Source organism: Heloderma suspectum, chromosome 4 (genome assembly GCF_057233095.1).
Source record: "Heloderma suspectum isolate Gila_16-S chromosome 4, 16-S_ref, whole genome shotgun sequence".
NCBI classification, from domain to species: Eukaryota; Metazoa; Chordata; class Lepidosauria; order Squamata; family Helodermatidae; genus Heloderma; species Heloderma suspectum.
In genome coordinates this window covers 60,100,028-60,106,603 of record NC_139461.1, presented here as the reverse complement: position 1 = coordinate 60,106,603, position 6,576 = coordinate 60,100,028, and the positions used below count along the sequence as shown (strand labels likewise).

The following is a 6,576-nucleotide window of genomic DNA, read 5'->3' as shown; positions in this document are numbered from 1 at the left end:
CTAACTTCTGGAGTTCAGCGGTATTATGGATTAGAGTCTAATGGGGCTTTAAGGGGGCCCGAGGGAACTACAAATCCCAGAAAGTCATGCTCAACCCCGCGAAGTTCCGCTTGAGTGCTGCACGATGGGGTTTGTTGGCGTTGTGATTCATAGAGCAATTGTGTACGCGTTCGAATGGAAATGAAACCCGCTGTGTTTAGTGGGGGTTATTGTTCCAGGTAAGTGTGCGTGGGATTGCATTCTTAATCTTAAAAATGAAAGTGTTTCCTCATTGCAGTCCATGCTTATTCTGAGAAAAAGCCCGCTGTGTTGAATGGGGCTTACTCCCTAATAAATTTGTTTGGGATTGCAGCCTTACAGTGCAATCCTATACGTGTTTACTCAGAGGTAAATCCATAGAGTTGATGCGGTTGACTCTTGAACAAGTATGTATGGATTTGCAGCCCTAATTTCCAGTTTCACAGGCCTCCTGTGAAGATGAAAACAATATGGATTGTGGATTACTTTCTTAGTTAAAATGGTACAAGTGTGACCTGCAGCGCAATCCAATCCTATACCCAGTGATGCAAAGAGAAATACAGTTAGGACACAATCCTACGCATGTTCAGACAGGGGGGGAAAAGGCCTACAACTCTCAGCATTCCCCAGCCAGCCCATGCTGCCTGAGGAATGCTGTGAGTTGTAGGACTTTTTCCTGTCTGGTTTACTCAGCAGCAGAATACTGTGCCCCAGTGTGGCTTAATAGTCCGCACACGAGAAAGATCAATACACGACTACATGAGTCAATGCGTATTGTTAGTGGGACAATATGATCTGCTCCCACATACAGGCTGCCTGTTTTGAGCCGTATACCACCTCCGGATGCAAGACAAAAGAGCGCCCTTCTTCAAGAATAACAGAGGTTATTGACAATTTCCAGCTACCAATATTAAATGACGTAACCTACTTGGAGCGAAACAGGTTAAGATCGAGACATCCAGCCATTTCTACCACTAAAGCTCTTCTAGAAGATGATTTCAATATCCACAACACGCGGAAACAACATTGGCTAGGAAACTGCCCTCCACAATGCCGAAACTTGCCCTGCATCTTGGAAAAACCACCTGGTTTAACCAGCCCCGTGCGATATGGACAACCTTGAACCGAATTCGCACGGGTCATGGTAGATGTGCAGATGCCCTTTTTAAATGGGGCAAAACATCATCAAATTGTGATTGTCAGGCTGAAAAACAAACTATCCAACATATAGTGACAGAGTATCAAAACCGAGCCTACAGTGGAGACTTTGCTGATTTCCTAGCTGTGAGAACTGAAGTAAAAAACTATATCTGTAACCTAGACATGTTGTTGTTGTTCAGTCGTTAAGTCGTGTCCGACTCTTCATGACCCCATGGACCATAGCATGCCAGGCCTTCCTGTCCTCCGCTCTCTCCTGGAGTGTGCTCAAATTCATATTCATTGCAAATCTAGACATTTGTTGTTTATTCGGTCAGTTGCTTCAATTCTTCGTGACTTCATGGACCAGCCCACGCCAGAGCTTCCATCAGCCATCGCCACCCCCAGCTCCCCCAAGGTCGAGTCCGTCACCTCCGGAATATCATCCATCCATCTTGCCCTTGGTCAGCCCCTCTTCCTTTTGGCCTTCCACTGTCCCTAGCATCAGCATCTTCTCCAGGGTATCCCGTCTTCTCATTATGTGGCCACAGTACTTCAGTTTTGCCTTTAATATCATTCTCTCAAGTGAGCAGTCTGGCATTATTTCCTGGTGCATGGACTGGTTTGATCTTCTTACAGTCCAAGGCACTCTCAGAATTTTCCTCCAGCACCACAGTTCAAAAGCATCTATCTTCCTTCGCTCAGCCTTCCTTATGGTCCAGCTCTCGCAGCCATAAGTTACTACGGGGAATACCATTGCTTGAACTATGCAGACCTCTGTTGTCAGTGTGATGTCTCTGCTCTTCACTATTTTATCAAGATTTGTCATTGCTCTCCTCCCAAGAAGTAAACTTCTTCTGATTTCCTGGCTGCAGTCAGCGTCTGCAGTAATATTTGCGCCTAGAAAGACTAAGTCTGTCACTGCCTCCACGTTTTCTCCCTCCATTTGCCAGGTATAAATCAAGCTGGTTGCCATAATCTTGGGTTTTTTTAGGTTTAACCCAGCTTTTGCACTTTCTTCATTCACCTTCGTCAGAAGGTTCCTCAGCTCCTCCTCGCTTTCAGCCATCAAAGTGGTATCATCTGCATATCTGAGATTGTAAATGTTTCTTCCAGCGATTTTAACTCCAGCCTTGGCTTCTTCAATCCCAGCACGTCGCATGATGTGTTCTGTGTACAAGTTGAATAGGTAGGGTGAGAGTATACAACCCTACCGTACGCCTTTCCCAATCTTAAACCAGTCCGTTGTACCGTGGTCTGTTCTTACCGTTGCTACTCGGTTGCTATACAGATTCCTCAGGATGCAGACAAGATGACTTGGTATCCCCATACCACCAAGAACTTGCCACAATTTGTGATGATCCATACAGTCAAAGGCTTTAGAATAGTCAATAAAACAAATAGATGTTTTTCTGAAACTCCCTGGCTTTCTCCATTATCCAGCAGATATTGGCAATTTGGTCTCTAGTTCCTCTGCCTTTTCTAAACCCAGCTTGTACATCTGGCAATTCTCGTTCCATGAATTGCTGGAGTCTACCTTGCAAGATCTTGAGCATTACTTTACTGGCATGTGAAATAAGTGCCACTGTCCGATAGTTTGGACATTCTTTGGTGCTTCCCTTTTTTGGTATGGGGATATAAGTTGATTTTTTCCAATCTGCTGCCAATTCTTGTGTTTTCCAAATTTGCTAGCATATGGCATGCATCGCCTTGACAGCATCATCTTGCAAGATTTTAAACAGTTCAGCTGGGATACTGTCATCTCCTGCTGCCTTGTTATTAGCAATGCTTCTTAAGGCCCATTCAACCTCACTGCAGAATGTCTGGCTCTAGCTCACTGACCACACCATCAAATCTATTCCCGATATTATTATCCTTCCTATACAGATCTTCTGTATATTCTTGCTATCTTTCCTTGCTCTCTCCTGCTTCTGTTAGGACCTTGCCATCTTTGTTTTTGATCATACCCATTTTTGCCTGGAATTTACATCCAATGTTTCTCATTTTCTGGAAGAGGTCTCTTGTCCTTCCTATTCTGTTATCTTCTTCCACTTCTGCGCATTGCTTGTTTAAAAATAATTCCTAATCTCTTCTGGCTAACCTCTGGAATTTTGCAATTAATGGGGCATATCTCCCCCTATCACTGTTGCCTTTTGCTTTCCTTCTTTCTTGTGCTGCTTCCAGTGTCTCAGCAGACAGCCATCTTGCCTTCTTGGTTTACTTTTTCTCTGGGATGTTTTTTGTTGCCGCGTCCTTAACATATCAACTTCATAGTCCATAGTTCTTCTGGGACCCTGTCTACTAAATCTAGTCCCTTAAACCTATTCTTCACCTCCACTGCATATTCATGAGGAATATGAGCCCATGAATTCCTCATATCTAACTGATCTGTGGGTCTTCCCTATTCTCTTTAGTCTGATTCTAAATTGTGCAATAAGAAGTTCGTGATCTGAACTACAATCAGCTCCAGGTCTTGTTTTTACCAACTCTATAGACGTCTACCACCTTTGGCTACAAAGGATGTAGTCAATCTGATTTTGGTGTCAACCATCTGCTGAAGTCCATGTATAAAGTCGTCTTTTAGGTTGTTGGAAGAGAGTGTTTGTTATGCACGGTGAGTTATCTTGGCAAAATTCTATCAGCCTATGCCCTGTTTCATTTTGTTCTCCCAGACTATGCTTGCCTGTAATTCCAGGTGTCGTTTGACTACCCACCTTAGCATTCCAGCTTCCTGTAATGAAAATAACACCTTTTTTTGGCGTACTATCCAGTAGGTGCTGCAGATCCTCATAGAACTGATCTACTTCTGCTTCTTCAGCATCTGTGGTTGGGGCATATATTTGGATCACTGTGATGTTAAATGGCTTACCCTGAACTCGAATTGAGATCATGCTGTCATTTTTTGGATTGTATCCAAGCACTGCTTTAGCCACTTTATTATTAATTATGAAGGCTACTCCATTTCTTCTGTGGTCCTCTTGTCCACAGTAGTAGATCTGGTGGTCATTTGATGTGAAGTGGCCCATTCCAGTCCATTTCAGTTCACTGACACCCAAAATGTCTATATTTAATCTGGACATCTCCCCAATAACCACATCCAATTTGTCCTGGCTCATAGACCTTACATTCCAGGTTCCTATGGTGTGTTGATCTTTAGAACATCAGATTCGTCATTCACCACCGGCACCATCGGCTGCTAGCCATCCTTTTGGCTTTCAGCTAGCTGCGTCATCACATCTGGGGCTAGTTGAACTTATCCTCTGTTCCTCCCTAGTAGCATTTTGACTGTCTTCCGACCTGGGAGTCCCATCTTCCGATGGTATACCGACATATCTCTGGTTGTAGTGATCCATTTAGTTTTCATGGCAAGAATACTGGGGTGGGTTGCCGTTTCCTTCCCCAGGGATCGTATTTCGTCTGACCTCTCTGCCATGACCTTCCCGTCTTGGCTGTCCCTTCACTGTTTAGCGCATGATGTCATTGAGGTGCTCAAGCTCCAGCACCACGACAAGGTAACGATCTCCTTTCTCCTTTCCTGGAGAAACCTAGACATACATTTGTAATATTCCTGTCTATTTTATATCTTACATTTCATATTTATTATGCGCTTTGTTTTCATTGTAATGCGATGTAAATGTGCCATACGACAAATAATCCTGTCTAAATATGCATAGGATTGCCCCTTCATCTAGAGGCAATCGTTCTCAAGAAGTTATCATTGAGCATTGTATTGAGGGAGCCCAACCGGCAGGTGGCGCTCTACCGCGATCGTTCAGTACCGAGTAGACGACGAGCAAGATTTTCCCCTGCCGTTTACAAACATGGTCGATTTCAAACCATAGCCATGCTTCGAACATAAAGCCATAGAGACGCGGAGGGGAATCGTAAGTCTATTCACGGGACCACAGACTTGTACAGTCAAGACAGTCGGTTTCCTTCCTGTCTCTATGGTCGGTTAATGTCATTTGTGTCAGCCGGAAGGGCTGGGAGGCCAAGCCTCGCCTCCTCCTCCTCCAATGACAGATGGTGATTGGCCAGAGTCGTAGCCGGCGCGGCTGGGCGATTGGTCACTCAAGGAGACGGACGCGGAGAGCTGCTGAGTGAGGTCAAGAGATGAGCTGGTAGGACTTGGCCGCTCCTGAGGCGATTCAGAAAGCAGCCGAGTACCGGCACGGCGAGGGGCGGGTGAGTGCGAGCGGTGAGGGGTTCTCTCCTTTCGTGACCTGGTCCCGGTTTTGGGCCTTACGGCTAAGCCTTTCGTGAAGCGTTGGGTAGGGAGGGACTTTTGAGCGCCGCTTCTGGCTGGCTGGGTTCGAAGGGCCCGTGTGGCGCCGGCGCGGCCAGTTTTGGCCCAGTTCGTGGTGGGGGAAGGGCGGCAAAAAATCCCGCGGTTTCACAGCCGGAGCTGCTCCAGACTCGGCTGCTATTCAGCCCCATTGTTCTTTGGGAGCACTGTGGCTTTTTCTTGCCTTTTAATAATTGAGGCAGATCCCGGCCCCTGCGTGTGTCAAACAATAACACGGGGGGGGGGGGTGCCTCTGAGCATGTGCAGTATCCTTCCGTTCAGGATTGAGTAATCGCAACCTGCCATGGCATTGTTCAGGAATCAGGGCGCACCGTGGGCAGAAAGGCCTGACTTCCAAGTAGGCCTAGACCTGGGCGCTTCTCAGGTTACAAATTATGCAGGGCTCCTTATCGGCAGTCAGGTGAAAAGTCAAAATGTTCCGTCGTCTGAATTCTCCCTCTGTCTCACGCGCGAGGACATTGCTTTTCACCTCTAATGGGGCAATGGTAACCTTGAAAATTTCATTTCCTAACTAACTGCTTGATCACCCTTCTCCTCCTACTGTGTCCTAGTAAACAACAATTGTAGGCCCACTGAGCTTTCGCCTGCTAGGCTATGCAGCTCAGTGGCTAAGGCTGTAAACAAAGTAGAGGTGGCAGGAACATGGTATTTTGGCCTCATTTCTTCATTAGTATTAAGATCTGGAATTGATACTGCCATTTGCTGCCTCCACTTAAAAAAGCAAAAAAAAAAAATGTGTATCTGGCTGAGGTAGTCCTTGTTTAAAGCTCGAAATGGAAAGGTAACAGGAATGAAAGATGGCCCTTTCCATAGATCAGTGAAGTGTAACAGAAGAGGCTTAGGAAATAATAGTTTTGCCTTTTTCAATCTTAAGATCACATCTAATGCTTTTTAAAAAGCAAATGTGCTGCTGGTGCTACTGTAAAACTGGTATACTTGATCTGAGCTATACATTAGTTGAAATGTTTGAGACATTGCAAGCTACTGTTTTATGGGCTGGTATTGCCATTTTGAGAAATATTTTTAAGGATATATGAAAAGAAATGAGGTATAGTTCTGTTCTGCAATGTCATGTGGTCTGCGTGTTCTGTCACAGTTCAGACAACACTCTGGGG

General features: G+C 45.4%; 1 protein-coding gene across 4 annotated transcripts in view; it reads left to right on the top strand.

Moving 5' to 3' along the window:
- The first annotated feature begins 9 nt into the window (after positions 1–9).
- Positions 10–6,576, top strand: part of MTFR1 (mitochondrial fission regulator 1) — a 32,829-nt gene continuing 26,262 nt past the window's right edge. For 2 of the 4 annotated variants that reach the window (XM_084849423.1, XM_084849421.1), the window contains exon 1: positions 10–218. The gene's annotated coding sequence lies outside the window, so the exon portion shown is untranslated. Of the gene's footprint in view, positions 219–5,230; positions 5,341–6,576 lie in introns of those variants that run through there. The other 2 variants (XM_084849422.1, XM_084849420.1) reach the window with 1 other exon arrangement.